The sequence below is a fragment of the Topomyia yanbarensis genome, chromosome 1 (assembly GCF_030247195.1).
Source record: "Topomyia yanbarensis strain Yona2022 chromosome 1, ASM3024719v1, whole genome shotgun sequence".
Taxonomy (NCBI): Eukaryota; Metazoa; Arthropoda; class Insecta; order Diptera; family Culicidae; genus Topomyia; species Topomyia yanbarensis.
The window spans coordinates 157,995,440-158,009,683 of NC_080670.1; the positions used below are offsets into that span (position 1 = coordinate 157,995,440).

General features: G+C 37.8%; 1 protein-coding gene across 11 annotated transcripts in view; it reads right to left on the minus strand.

The window, feature by feature from the left end:
• Positions 1–14,244, minus strand: part of LOC131678824 (longitudinals lacking protein, isoforms A/B/D/L) — a 573,802-nt gene that overhangs the window by 149,228 nt on the left and 410,330 nt on the right. The gene's annotated exons all lie outside the window — the stretch shown is intronic.

Sequence of the window (14,244 nt, forward strand, 5' to 3'; positions counted from 1 at the left end):
AGCTCGTAAAGAACTGTATGTGAACTTTAAAGTGCACTTTTAAGTATTACTCGAACTTCGGGTTGCTTGGGTAGTGACGTTTCTTAAGAGAAATAATGTATTAGCATGCAAACTCGTGGACCCTCCGCCTGAATTATCTGATACAAGATAGTAGCACCCCAAGGTTTTAGAAACGCTTTCACTACACTGCCGGTAGCATCCATCTAACACAAGAATTACTCTCTCGAATGCGGGCTCATTTTTTAATGTTTTGCACAGTTTCAGAAATACGTTTCTAACTCTAAGAAAGACCCACAATATCATCAGAATTTCTGGGGAGTTCTAGTTTTTTAAAATGTCAGGAAAGTGAAAATGAAAAGTTGCGAGTTTTGAAGCCCAAATTTTTAGATTCGAGCCATGTTGACGCTCACTTTTAGCATTTTCGGCAGCTTTTCTGAATCCATTACATTTATTTAGGTTTGAAATCGGAATTTCAGTCTGTTTTTAATAAAGAATTCCTGTATGTTCTCTTCTTCCGACGTTTCGGTCCTTATTGGACTTTTCTCAGGGAATTGAAATTTTAGTGTTCTCTTTTCGGTTAGTTATTGCTAAACGCATAGCTGTCAAGTTCTGTTTAAGTTTCTGGTTTTGGTTCATGAATCCCATCGTTTGACGAAAACTGTTTATATCAAACGATTTAATTTGGACCACGATTGGCGTTACTGCACAACTTTATCAAGAACATCTCTTTAAAAAAGACTGTGAAAACTGTGTGACCTTGGCTTAGAGATTAGTTATAAGATCCACTTCCATTTTTTAGGTGCTCAACAGAATATCTGTTGATTTCAATGTCGCAGGTTTCGAGTATTTGTTAGCGAAGTGGAATATGAATTGAAAGAGAGAATATTGCCTTTTCGTTAGCTGGAAGTCGACTGTGCCGAGTTTCATCACATTAGCAACATTGTATTGCTTACATCTAAGAAGCTAAGAACCGACAGGTCGGTTCTCATGGTAAAGAGGGACTAGTCTGTCTTTACCGAGAGACATGTTAGTAGACTTGAGCGATTCGTAGTAATGCTACCTAAGCTCGACTCTTGCCAGCAGAAGACAAAAGATTAGTCCGTAAGACTTTAAACCTGTTTCTTATGATCCTGGCACTTCTAGATTTCCGATATGTATATTTTACATTCTTGGTCTCACTTGAGTACTATAGCTCTAAATTTTCATAACTTGCCATGTTCAGTAATCTCTAGCTAATTGAATGTCGTTAAAAAGTACACGCAGAAAAAAGATTTGTAGGTTCAATAAAAATATGGATTAAATTCATTAAATAAAATTATTGGTCGGGAGACAATAAATTTATTTATTGAATTCAATAAAATTTATTTATTGTTTCAATAAAAAAGTTTATTGTTTTGCTTTCTAATAATTTTTTTTATTGAAAATAAAAGAAAATTATTGAAATTAAAAATGTTTTTATTGAAAGCAAAAATACATTGTTTTTTCTAATAAAAAATATTGTGAAATTAATAATTTTGTTGGTTAAAGTGATAAACAATAATTGATTGAATTCAATAACACATATTTTTGATTTAAAGATGCTAAATTTTTCTGCGTGTATAAAAGAAAATGTGACTACGTATTAGTCGAAAAAGGAAAAAAGTATCTTGCTGTAGTTAGACTACAAATAAAACGTTTGCATGTGCCAGTTATTCCCAGTCGATAATTATTATAATAGCCTAACAGGTTTCGATACAAACCAGATCAACGAATTGCACTAGCAATGCAATACATATAGCAGTAGAAGCCCGTAGAAAATTTGTATTTCCAATTTGAAGAGCGCTGCTTTGCTCTCTACACATTCCCAATTGATTTAGCCGATTGCTCGACACGTCCTATACGAGTCAGGAATCGTCGTTGATGAATAAGCTACGAACAGAAGACCCACGGGAACCGCGACTTTGATTCGATGATACACATGAAAAAAATGCTAATAGTTGTTAGAGCAAGCAAGCAAACAAACAACCGGCGCACACTCTTCACATCGCGTCGTCGGAGTTTGGTCTGGAACGGCATCGCCACCTTGCCGGTACGTGGTCAGGGGGATCCGGAGTCGGTGAAAGGTAGGGAATTGGACGGGAAAACAAATAAAATTCGTGTCTACCGGGACCTTGCAAATATGCTGATATTAAGTGGTATTTAGCATCACTGACAACTAGAGCCGAGGCGGCGCGGTTTTCGCCAGTTCTCAGTGTGCAGCTGAATTCTCACGCCGTCTCTCGAATGGCGTTCGGGCGGCGGTCCGCGTGTTCAGTCCGGGCGCAAAAGGATTGCAAGTAGATAGGCCACTCAAGACGCTTCTCACGATTTCCTTTCCGCGAGAAGCGCAACAATCAATAAATTTGTTTTTTTTTTCTTGCTCGCACTCTGGGGAACGATTAGACAATAGGGTAACGTTGCTTAAAACTTGATATGGACTGGCTACCCTGCAATAGGTGAAGGTGAATCATTCGTGTCTCAGCTGAATTGATAAAAAGTTCGGAAATTGAAGTGATCTCTCAGATATAAGCGGTTTCCGAAGTTTTCTGAAGTACCCAGAACATTGGACACTCTACGCTACGAGAGGAATAAAAGAGTCGTTTTAACCCATCCTGCCCTACGACAACATCTGATAGCACAAAGGGGAACCAACTACGAGGAAATGGTTTGTCGGAAAATTCGTGTGTTTGTGCAGAGGCAGCAAAGCGGAAACCTCGAGCAAACATGACTATTATAAAGTTGTTAACTGTACGTGAGTTTGATTTAATTTTCGAACAAATAAGGTTGGTGATTTAATGCTTTCAAATAGTTTAAACAAAATTCTCTTGAAAAGCCTTGTCAGCATCCACATTTTCAACTTTCAACAGTATCCATTAGAAAATATCTGCTTACATCTGTGACCCGATCTCGGAATGGCCTGCACATCGTCGCAGGTACTATAAAAAAATAAAACAGTTCCCCCTCGGCGATATTTATTTAGATTGCCCCTCGCCGCTTCCCGTCGTGCGGTTTTCGATAAAGAAGAAAAAAATAATTCTGGGTCAGCCTCACAAATGTTGAGCACCTCGTCCTGCCGTTACATGCCTGCATATCTGCGGGGGACTTGTTGTATAGGAAAATTATTACACACGTTTTCCCCTCACCCCGCACCCTTCTGCTATGTATTATGTGTTTTTCTGATGCCGTTTCTCGCGACCTGTCCTTTTCTTCCGCCTTCCGACAACCGGATTGGATTGCATTGAGCGGGGATTGCCGTTGTGTATTATAATATGTACAGCCGCATGCAACAATCACGACAAACCATGCAAGACGTGATGCTGGATGGTGGTCAGCCTACTGACCCTTCCGTCCTTTTCGAGCTTGGACGCAGCAACTCTGCACCACTACCGATCGGTGTCGGAACGATCGCTGTAGGGTTCGATGGACCTACCTCAACAACAGAATGCGTGAGTGTTATTGTGTCTTTCCGCGCTGTTTTCGTAGCCTCTGTTACGTCGACGAAAATCAAAACCGTTCGATGCCAGGAAGGAGGAAAGATTTCTTCTCACGGGACTGGGTGATCAAATGAGAGGGAGAGAACAACCGATATCGTGTATGTTTGGGGGTTGTTTCAATTGGGAATACAGCAAGTCGACAGGATTGGGGTTATCACTTTTCGATGCTAAACGATGGCAACTAGACTACTTGTTACTACAGACACTTTATACACAGACTTGCGGAGACAAAAACAGTAAAACTAGCAACCATGGATGTAAACTGGCATCACTGATGATCCCATAAGCCTTGCATGGGCTTCCTCCTTTATTTCCCCTCACAAAACCAACATGCTCGTTTTGGCTGCACTTTTTGACAATTCGTTTGGCTGCAATTTTTGACACTTCGCTAGTCTGTGGATAAAGTGTCTGTATTTGTTAATATGTTGTTTACAAAGTCATTGTCATAGAGATAAAAGAAATCAGTTTTTGCTGAACAAGAGGGAGAACTTTGCCTATAAACCGTTCAACTTGATTTTTCTGACAGTTCTGAGAGCTTGTTTACACTTGGAAATGTTTGATTCCATCCAGTAAGAGAAACTTGATTGAAAGGCTTTTAAATTCTAACACCATGTGAACAAGTTCGCTAAACTGATTTTTTTTGCATTTGTGTTCAAATGACGCCATTTTTTTAATCTTTTCCGAAGTATTTAAAATTAGAGATGCTTAGTCGAACTAGTTTAAGATACATAGTCGAAATAGTATTTATTTTTTGTTCTAAAACGATAATTATAGCAGGGCAACACCTTTCATTCAACACCTTGACTTTCATCCTTTTGCTAAGATCAAAAATTCTAATAATCTCACAACCACTAATGCAATTCCATTGGATTCTGTTATCATCGTTTGTTATTTTCAACCACATTTTAATATGGTGCTCGTGTATGTGCAATGCATAAGCCGCAGAAAGGCTTATTTTCAAGTAAGTCTGATATGTAGTATCACAATAAGCTAGTCAAAACCTAACAGAAGAGACGACAAAAAACTTGTTTCTCTACTCACATCTAAAGACAACCAAGGCAACGAGCGTTCATCGTTGCCAGATTTCTTTTGCATGCTTTTCATATTTGTTGAAAATAATTGTACCGCAAAGGTGGCACCTTAACAACGTATTCACAGTACTAGCTGCATTTAAATATAAAATTTTATTTTTATTCATGTCAGGCTTAACAATATACCTAGCTATATCCTCTTTCAGGACTTTTATTTCATTTGCATAAAATGTTGATGTGTATGAAAAATAACCAGAATTGATCCAGCAGCACTGTTTTTCATCCCGTTTGCAAATATTATGAGCGCTCTTGACTGGCGAAACGACCAATGAGAAATAGAGTTACTATATTCAAAGTTAGGCGGACGCAAAAGCCGGAAAACTGACAGCTCTTATTTCAAGAAGAACACACTGGCAACCCATGCAAATGTTCAAGCGCTAGCTTAATAATTTCGTTGTCGTCGTAAGAACTTTACATCTAAGAATTGAAAAACCGATTCGAAGATACGATGATATGCTTTCATACTTGTGCGAATAAAGAGCGAACACGAAATTATTGCGACACATTCAACAGGGCATAACTTTTTTACCATTGAGTAAAAATCAACCAAATTTTGCACACTTTCTCATTGATGTGCATTGTTTGCATGCTGTCAAACTCGAAGTCTTGTTTTTCGATTGAACGAAAATGGAGGTGAACCAACGCGAGTCGAGAGAACAAATTCTTTCCAAACACCTGGAATTTCCTGACCTGTCGCACCGGTAGTTGGGAAAAATGTTGAACATTCACCATTCAACCGTCTCCAGAGTGTTGAAGCGGTTCCAGGAGCGGTTGACGTTGGACCACGGCAAAGGAGCTGGAAGAAAACCAGGACCGGAGAACAAAAAGACGGAGGGAAAGGTGAAGCGGATGATTAAAGCAAATCCCAACGTCTCAAGCCGTGATTTGGCTAAAAAGATCGGCATGTCGCAGAGCTACGTCCAGAATGCAAAGAAGAGAGATGGACTACATACATACAAGGTACAGAACTTCCCAAACCGCGATGAGCGGCAACAATCGACGGCTAAAACTCGGGTACGGAAGCTCTACAAGAAGATGCTGACAAAATAGGGCTGCTGTGTGATGGACGACGAAACGAATATAAAAGCAGATTTTAAGCAAATTGCGGGGTTGGAGTTTTTCACCGGCAAGAGCAAGTTCTATGTGGACGATAAATTTAAGAAGAAGAAAATGTCGAAGTTCGCCTCCAAATATCTCATTTGGCAGGCCATCTGCTCTTGCGGGCTGAGGAGTGAGCCTTTCGTGACAAAGGGCACAGTAAATGGCGAGATCTACAAATCTGAGTGCCTCGAGAAGCGCCTTTTGCCGTTCTTGCAGCAGCACGATGAAGCTCCGCTATTTTGGCCAGATTTGGCATCATGCCACTATTCTAAAAGTGTCCTGGAGTGGTATGAGGCCAATTCTGTCCATTTTGTTCCAAAGGACATGAATCCACCAAACTGTCCGGAGCTGCGCCCGGTGGAGCAGTACTGGACAATGATTAAGCGGGAACTTCGGAAGAGCAAGAAGAAAGTCAAAGACGAGAAGGACATGTTAAGAAAATGGAAAAAAAAACTGAGAAACTGGTACCGGATGACACTGTAAAGACTTTGATGGAGGGCATCAAGCGAAAATGCGTTTAATTTTACACTCAAGGCTCCATCTGTCCATTAACTTTTCTTTTGATTTTTGAAGTAAATATATGTATAAAACTACCTAACATTTTTAGCTTTGATTTTAAACATTATAAGAAAATTGGCATGACATTTTCGGGGTCGCAATAATTTCGTGTTCGCCCTTCTCTTGGTGTCACAGAAATTTTTTTTGTTCTTCTCGTTTCTCTACACTCGATAACACAAGAAAAGAGTAAAATAATTATGACCATAATCACAATACCTTTTCCATATACATTCAAAAAGAACATTTTATGTGACGTCATGCTCGATTGGCTCCGTCATTTGACATGTTCAATTGGCTCCGCTCAATGAGAAATGGTCCAATATTGAGGTTAGTACTGGATCAAATTAGCTACGCGATTGTTTTCTCTTCTCTTAGGTCTAAACTCTGAACCCCTTCGATATGTACTATAAAGTTTTTATAATAGCGGCGGAGTGACAATTGAAAAAGAAAATGCACAAATGGATGCTCCCATTTGCAGATGGGGCCAATTGGATAAATATTGAAACCATTCATCGAACCTTCGGACATATCGTCTACACAGAGATGCTTATCTCTGCAGAAACTTATTTCGTCATTGATTTTCGCTATTTCCTTGGCCCCGCCGAAAATCTTTGAATATTTTTCTGTTGTCGCGTTGCATTTTGGATAGAACAGTATTCTACTCTTTCTGCAACGATCTAACATGGGCAGCGATTGTCCGGAGAGTGAACCTAGCTGGTCAAATGCTAAACAGATCAAATCAATATTCGCATCGACGTGTTCGTAAATTTGGCCTGATCGGTTCTAATTTGACTGTAAAATTGGATTTAGACGTTCCTTTCGTCTCGGGCCCAAATGTCCTTCTTCGAAGTTAGTGAACTGTTCAAATATGTATTCCAACTTGCGATGTCTATTCGGAAACAGTTATTCTGGTGAATTTGTGAGTTTCTTTTCAGGCTTCGGAATGATTTGAAAGATTAAAAAGAATCGACATATTCGAGCTTAAAAGACTCTTCACTGTCCTGCAATGATAGCCAGTAAAAAAAAAGAAATAACGTGTTAGGAAAATATATATGAACAACAATGTAATTAGTGAACAAGTATTCAAATTTTTTTGACTCATTCTCAAAATTTGTAACAAATTTCTATCTGATGGATACAGATGAAAACGTCCTAGCAACTAGATGTAAAATTGTTGTTGAAGATATGTAGAAATCTTTGCTATAAAACATTCTGGAAACAGTTTTTGCTCGATATTGGTTGTTACAAACATAAATTGAAACAACGAATCTAGTGAAGAGAGTATATGCTGTACGAATTTTAGTATGTATGCAGTAATATAGGACAAAATGTTCAGATTTAGCTACGTTATTTTGTCCTCTCTTTCGGTCGGATGCCGAACAAATAAAGGTTAACGAATCGCATAAGTATGCAGAATTGTTCGCTCTTTGACTCTTTTTGAAACAATATTGTCGCGAGTAACCAGTAGCAACATTTTAGTCGCTTTACATGATTGAATATGTACCCTCAGGTGTAGTGTGCGATGGAGCAGTAAAGATATAACGAAATATTTAATTTTGTCAACTTGTCTAGGTCCTCCCAGAAAGGTCGTGCGCCAAATATTAAAAAGAATGGAAAAAGGTAACTTTTCCAGACAAAAATCCATATTTTATCTAAATGTGAAGCGGAAGAAATCTGTAAATTTCCTCACCTTGTGCGTAATGCCAATGAGAAGAACCCTCGAATCCTCCACCGATAACAGTAATGATCTGCGACTTCAGAGACTTTCGAACTGAGCTTGCAACGTTCCTTACGGATAGTGAAAGTCTCTTTTCAGTTTGGTCGAAGAGCAGAATGTCGAGTTGCAGCAGATGGCTTGTTTGGCAACAAACGGTTTCTCCTGTTTCTCTTACGGAGAAGTTATATAAATTTAATTCATATGATTTCAAGACAGATTGACCATTTAAGACTGTCTTAAAAGGGTTACAACAAGGTCAAAGTTTTGACAAAATATTCTGGAGCCTTATTTACTATAATATTTAACCATAATGAGGTTAATAATTTGAAAGTATTAAAAAAGCACGTTTTATGTTTCACGTACGATTAAAGTGGAAACACACTCGACGGCATGGGGGCAGAATTCAAAATCTGAGTTTGTAGATGCCAAGGCTTTGGAACGACACAAAAATTGTTATTTAGATTCTAAATGTATGATCTGTGGTGATAATTCGTACACAAAGGAAGCTTGTCCGTTGAAAGAAACCACACAAAGTTTCAATTGCGCCGATTGTCGCGAAAGCCATAAATCGAATTTCTGAACATGTCCTTTTCGAGAAAAAATACAAATTACCACATAAAACAACAAAAACAACAAATTAAAAATAAGTTCGGTACATTTCAACAAAACAAGTTCAAAAGAGTTAATCCGTTTCGAAATAGAAATACGAGTTATCTACCTATACAAGAATCTTCTATCTCTATCATGTCATTCTGCAATGGTGCGGTATCTTATGCTACATAGCAGGTAACACGGCTAAAAGAACGATGACTACCAACCACTCCACCAATTTCATTTTCACACAACGCTTTTTCTGCTCGAACCGATCTATGTAGTATTACGGAAGAAAAATTGATTTTTTGCTGCAATCAATGTTTCAATTGATGACTGCAATGTTAAATTCTACCTCCATGCCTGAAGCTTTTCAAACTGGGTTGAAATTTGTTTACAAAACCGTATTGAATTTAATTTTTAATAATGGCTTTAAATAATAATTTAAATTTATTAAATTGAAATGCTCGTTCACTAAAAAGTGTGAAGATGTGTTTTTCAACTTCTTGATGGTAGATAATATGCATATAGCTGTTGTTCCCAAAACTTGTTTAAAACTAAATATTAAATTGAATAGTAATTCTAATATTGTTATTCATATATTTCATTGTATTGCTGGATTCGACGGAGGAACCACAATACGACTAATCGCAGAACCAAACATCGCGTCTTGCCGTCTTTTGACATTAAGTGATCGAGAGTTTAGGTATGGACGTTCAAACCGATCTTGGTATCATTTTTATTGCTTAATTAAAAACTTACAAGAAATCAGTCGAAATTCGTTACATTCGATGACTTTAACACTAATCGCCGATCCTGGAATAATACTCAAAGCAATTCCAACTGTAAACTACTTTTTAATGATTGCTCTGCTGGTTGTGATTCAATTTTGTTCCCGAATGGACCTACGTGATATTCGTCTGTAATCCATCAACAATTGATTTGGTTTTGACAGATTAAAGTCACATTTGTAGCGAATTGACTGGTCTCGCGTGTACATTCTGAGATCGCACTCAGGTATAATAAGATCCAACGAGTACATTCAATACAACTTTTGAATACGTGCAATATATTTAAACTCACAGAATGATTTTTTTTTATTCTGGCATGCATGCTTCGAAAAATAACATAAAACGATCTCACCAACATGGGGCTCTTATTTAATCAATTTATGGCAATTCGGTGAATATCTCTTCCATCATCAACCAACGAAAGCGGGTACTTGGTATGATTTATGCACGTACTTGTGTAAAAATTATTAGAAGTTGCGATACAATCTCTGCACAGAATTTTGCTAGTCTCGGGATAATTTCATAAACCAACATGTAATTAAACAGGGAATGGTTGACGTGTATTTTGCATTAATTGTATTATTTGTTACTGAAAACTAAAAAAATTGAGCGAACACAGACACGTCCGGGTGATTCGGCAGTGCTTCGCACTATAAGATAACCTAAAAGTTGTTTATAAACAATAGAATGATTTCAACGGCACAGGAGGTCAAAAGTGTAGGTTTGAAACCTGTGAGAATGAATGATCAAAAAATATGTTCTATAATGCGATCGTTAAAGCTATCAGAATAGGGATTGTACACAAGAATAGGGTTGTCACCTTTGCTTTGGTGACGCTTCCACCCGGAGATTTTTACTGACCTGGGATAGGTATCAAGATAAAAATGAATATACACTGAAACCAAATATAAATTAAAATCAAAGCGATATTCGATATTTTAGAGCACTTTAATAGGATTTTATTACCTACTAAGCTGAAAAGAAACAAGTCTAAATTCTTACATTCCTTATGACACTCGTCAAGGTATCAATTTGGGACTGGTTGGAAAATTATTAGCTAAGTGCTTTATTTTTGCACCTCTGTTCTGTGCTTTTCACATAAGGCTGTAAATCTATCGAGTCAGTTTTGTCGGTTTAGGTAGGTGTAGAATTTCACTACCCCGCCTAGCCTCAAAGAATCCAAAACACCAGCCACTCTCGCTGTGGAGGATAAGCCGAACGAGCATTGCTCTTCACCACAGCTAACATAAAAAGGAGAGTGAAGCATCAGTATATCGACATAGCATGGTAAATACACTGCGTTGTCTTCCGTAGTTCTTCGCAGGGCGCAGAGTCCGGTTATTTGACACCACAGTCGCTGGGAAGCTTCCAACAAAGGAGAAAAGCTCTCCAAACTGGTTAACAGTTAAGGACGCTGTAGGAGCAGCCAGCGTTAACACAGGAAGAACTTGTTTGTTACAGTACTATAAAAGTAAAAATTTTCTGTCGTCTTACCAAACCTGGTGAAAGTAATGTAAAACACGGACGCTCGCAGATCGCCCCCAAAAACTGGAGAATGGGTACTAGACCGGCCACAATTTTGACTTTTTTTCGGAACACTGCTAATTCGAATGGTAATTTGATGCACAAATCATATGCAAAATATGAGGTTTTTTCCGATAGCTCAAGTTCACTCACAAGAGGTCTGAAGTTTCTATAGTAATATATATGGAAACTCGGAAATAGAAACATAAAATTTAATAAATTCCACAGTAACTCTGCAAACCTAAAAATTCTTGGTCACATAGCTTATTTTATAACGAACAGCTTTGTTGAAGGTTTCATATTGATTGGAGGTTCCCCGATAAAGTTATGTAACTTTGAAGACCAACCGATTTTTTTGAAATTTTCTATTCTAAGCATGTGCGAGAAAGAGAAGCAACACATAATTTTATATGAGAATATCTTTTTACTGCAAAATCGGATCAATTTGCAGTCTTCGACAATGTTGATCCTTACACCTTAAGCTATATATCTGCAGATTATGGGATACACAAGATAATACTGGTATTTTTTAATGAATTTATTGTTTCTTTTGCCTATTTTTCATATCTTTTACCATACAAACTTGAAAACTCTTGTGAGTGAAGTAGAGTTTTCAGAAAAAGCTCATATTTGACAAATGGTATGTGAAGCCAATTCCCGTTTGATTTAACAGTGTTCCGAAAGAAAGCCAAAATTGTTGCCTGTTGGTCTATTGGGTACTCAAGAATTATCTCGATAGATATCTGAATACGTACGACAGCAGCCAGATTATAAGAGAAGTATTGTGACTGTTAGTGGAATAAAGAACTAGTATTAATTTCAAACCGCTATTTTCCCCGGTAATACACCTGATTGTTTTTTCAAAGGGCACAAACTGTAGCACAATCATAAGAAAGCGTTTTCAGAATTTCTTAATTTGGCAATCAAAATTCACTTTTTAACTTGAAAAGTTTTTATTACTCAAACAAGCTCTCTGAAGAAATAAAACACACCATTTTTTCGAATGGATAATGCCGGAGCCGCAATATGCAGCCAAGTCGAAACGACTTTTTCATGCAAGTATGTATACAAAAAATCTTTCGTTTTGAGTTGCGGAATGTCACCCCAGACGGAGCTAATGAGTTTATCGCGGTTTCCCCTTTGTTCTCGCTGCGTTGCTGACGCTCATATTAAACATGACAAAACACGTCCATTCTACTTTGTTGTCGGTTTTCTTATCAATGTAATGAGTATTTTGACCCTTTTGTTGTTAAATTTGAACAGAATCAGTGTGGCTTTTTAGTATCGTTTCTTGAACCAAGGTTTCTAGAGTCGAAGGTCAGATCCGCTTGTTGCTATCAGTGAACTTTTCACCTACATCAGCTGCTTTACTATGGCAAACCTTACCTCATGCATCGTTTGTTTCATTCAAATAGATTGATGAGAATTACCTGAAAATAGAAAACGAAAATCTCGTTATTGTTAAAACATAGTTAATAATAGTTAATTATAAATTAAAGTTTGAAAATATTTTTTCAGCTATGTCGCTAAGGAAGGGTTTAGGTTTATGTCTGTAAGAAGAATCAATGAGACTTTTCAGAACAATTCTCGACAAACATAGGACGTATAAGCCAACTGTAAATATTCACTCTGAGGAGAAATTCAGGACAAATGTTATCGGTCGAACACATAATTTCCTCTTGAAGTTGCTGGCTAACGGAGGGCTATTTACCAACTCCGATGCGCTAATTGCTCTTCAATTTGCCAGCAAATTGCTGGCAATTAGGGGGCTATTTCAAATGAAACATTTGGGCGATTTGCGCCGTCTTTTTTATTTGCCGCCCAACCCGCCCTTAAATCGCCCCCAAATCGCCCAGGGAACACGCCATTTAATCGCCCTTAATTGCCTAATATGAAAATTAAAAATAATACTTATTTTCGGATTCATTATCTACTCACATATACTTACCAGTATACTAGGTAATCACCACCAAATTATAGGAAGAATCAATGGTGAAATTGGTATTGCACTCCAAAACTTACCACAATCTGACGTTCATTAAAACTCTAGATCAGAGATCTTGTTCCACTATACTTACACACGATTCCACAATTTCCCACATTCTTTGGCTAAATGAAGTGCACTAGACAAACAAAGTACAAGGGAGAACACACCAATTGTTCAAAAAACAATTTTAAGCTTAAGCCAAACATGAACCGCCATGTTTTAAAAACGCGAAAAACAACCAAGTCCATTTCAGCCGCCAGAAAATTTGTCCAAGTATTGAAATTGCCATTAAGGTTCAAGTTACCTTTTTTGAGCATGTGTTAGATTTGAGCGCTGGGTAGTGTGGGTAGGAAAAATTGTGTTCAGCTTTGCCACCAGATTATCCATTTAAACCTTTTCAAAACTCTAAAAGAAGAATATCAGCCGATGTATTAGATCACAACGATTCAAATCATATAAAATAGCTGCTGGAAAAACTATCGGTTTCGCTAAATGGTGCTTTTGAAAAAGTGGCTGTGATTTTTTGTCACACTACCACACCATACTGGGGTACGCAATACAACTGCGCAATGAAAAAACCACAGCCACTTTTTCAATAGCACCATTCAGCTAAACCGATGGTTTTTCCAGCAGGTATTTTGCATGAATTGAATCGTGATGATATAATAAATCTACTGATATTCTTCTTTTAGAGTTTTGAAAAGTTTTAAATGGATAATCTGGTGGCAAAGCTGAACACAATTTTTCTTACGCACACTACCAAGCCTTGAGGTAACTTGAGCCTTAAATCGCATTCGCAAATTGCATTTGTTCCGAAAGGCAACTAGCACAGGCGAGTTGAGTCAAACGTCAAACTTTTTCAATCACCTGACCATGTTCGTCCGCATTTTTTTTGACAGGGATCTATTGTGCCTTACAGGATAATCGCTCGATATGCGATTATATGAAAGCTCAATCCAGATAGGCGCGTGACAGCCGCCTATATAAATTCAAAGGGCAGCTTTTTCTTTGAGGCTTTTGAAAAGCACAAAGCCTCCAGAAAAATAAACAAACATTGCATGAGAAGATCCTCTACATTCATTTGCAATAGAGACTGATTATCTCTCCTATAGTTCGCTTATGTTCGACTGGCTCATTGTCTAGTAGCTCCACTGAAATCGGCTTGCGGAGCAACTGCAGCTATATTTGATGCGCTTTTCAGACGCCCGCAATGTGAGATTTTATTGTACACGGTTAAATAAAAAAACTTAAATTTAAAATTTAAAAAAATTACTTTTGAGTTGTGCGTTGCTTTCGCACTTATTAGTGTTGTCAAAAACAAAACGAGAGATTCGACTCAGTCGAGGTCTTCCGTGGAGGAAGGTACTTTTGA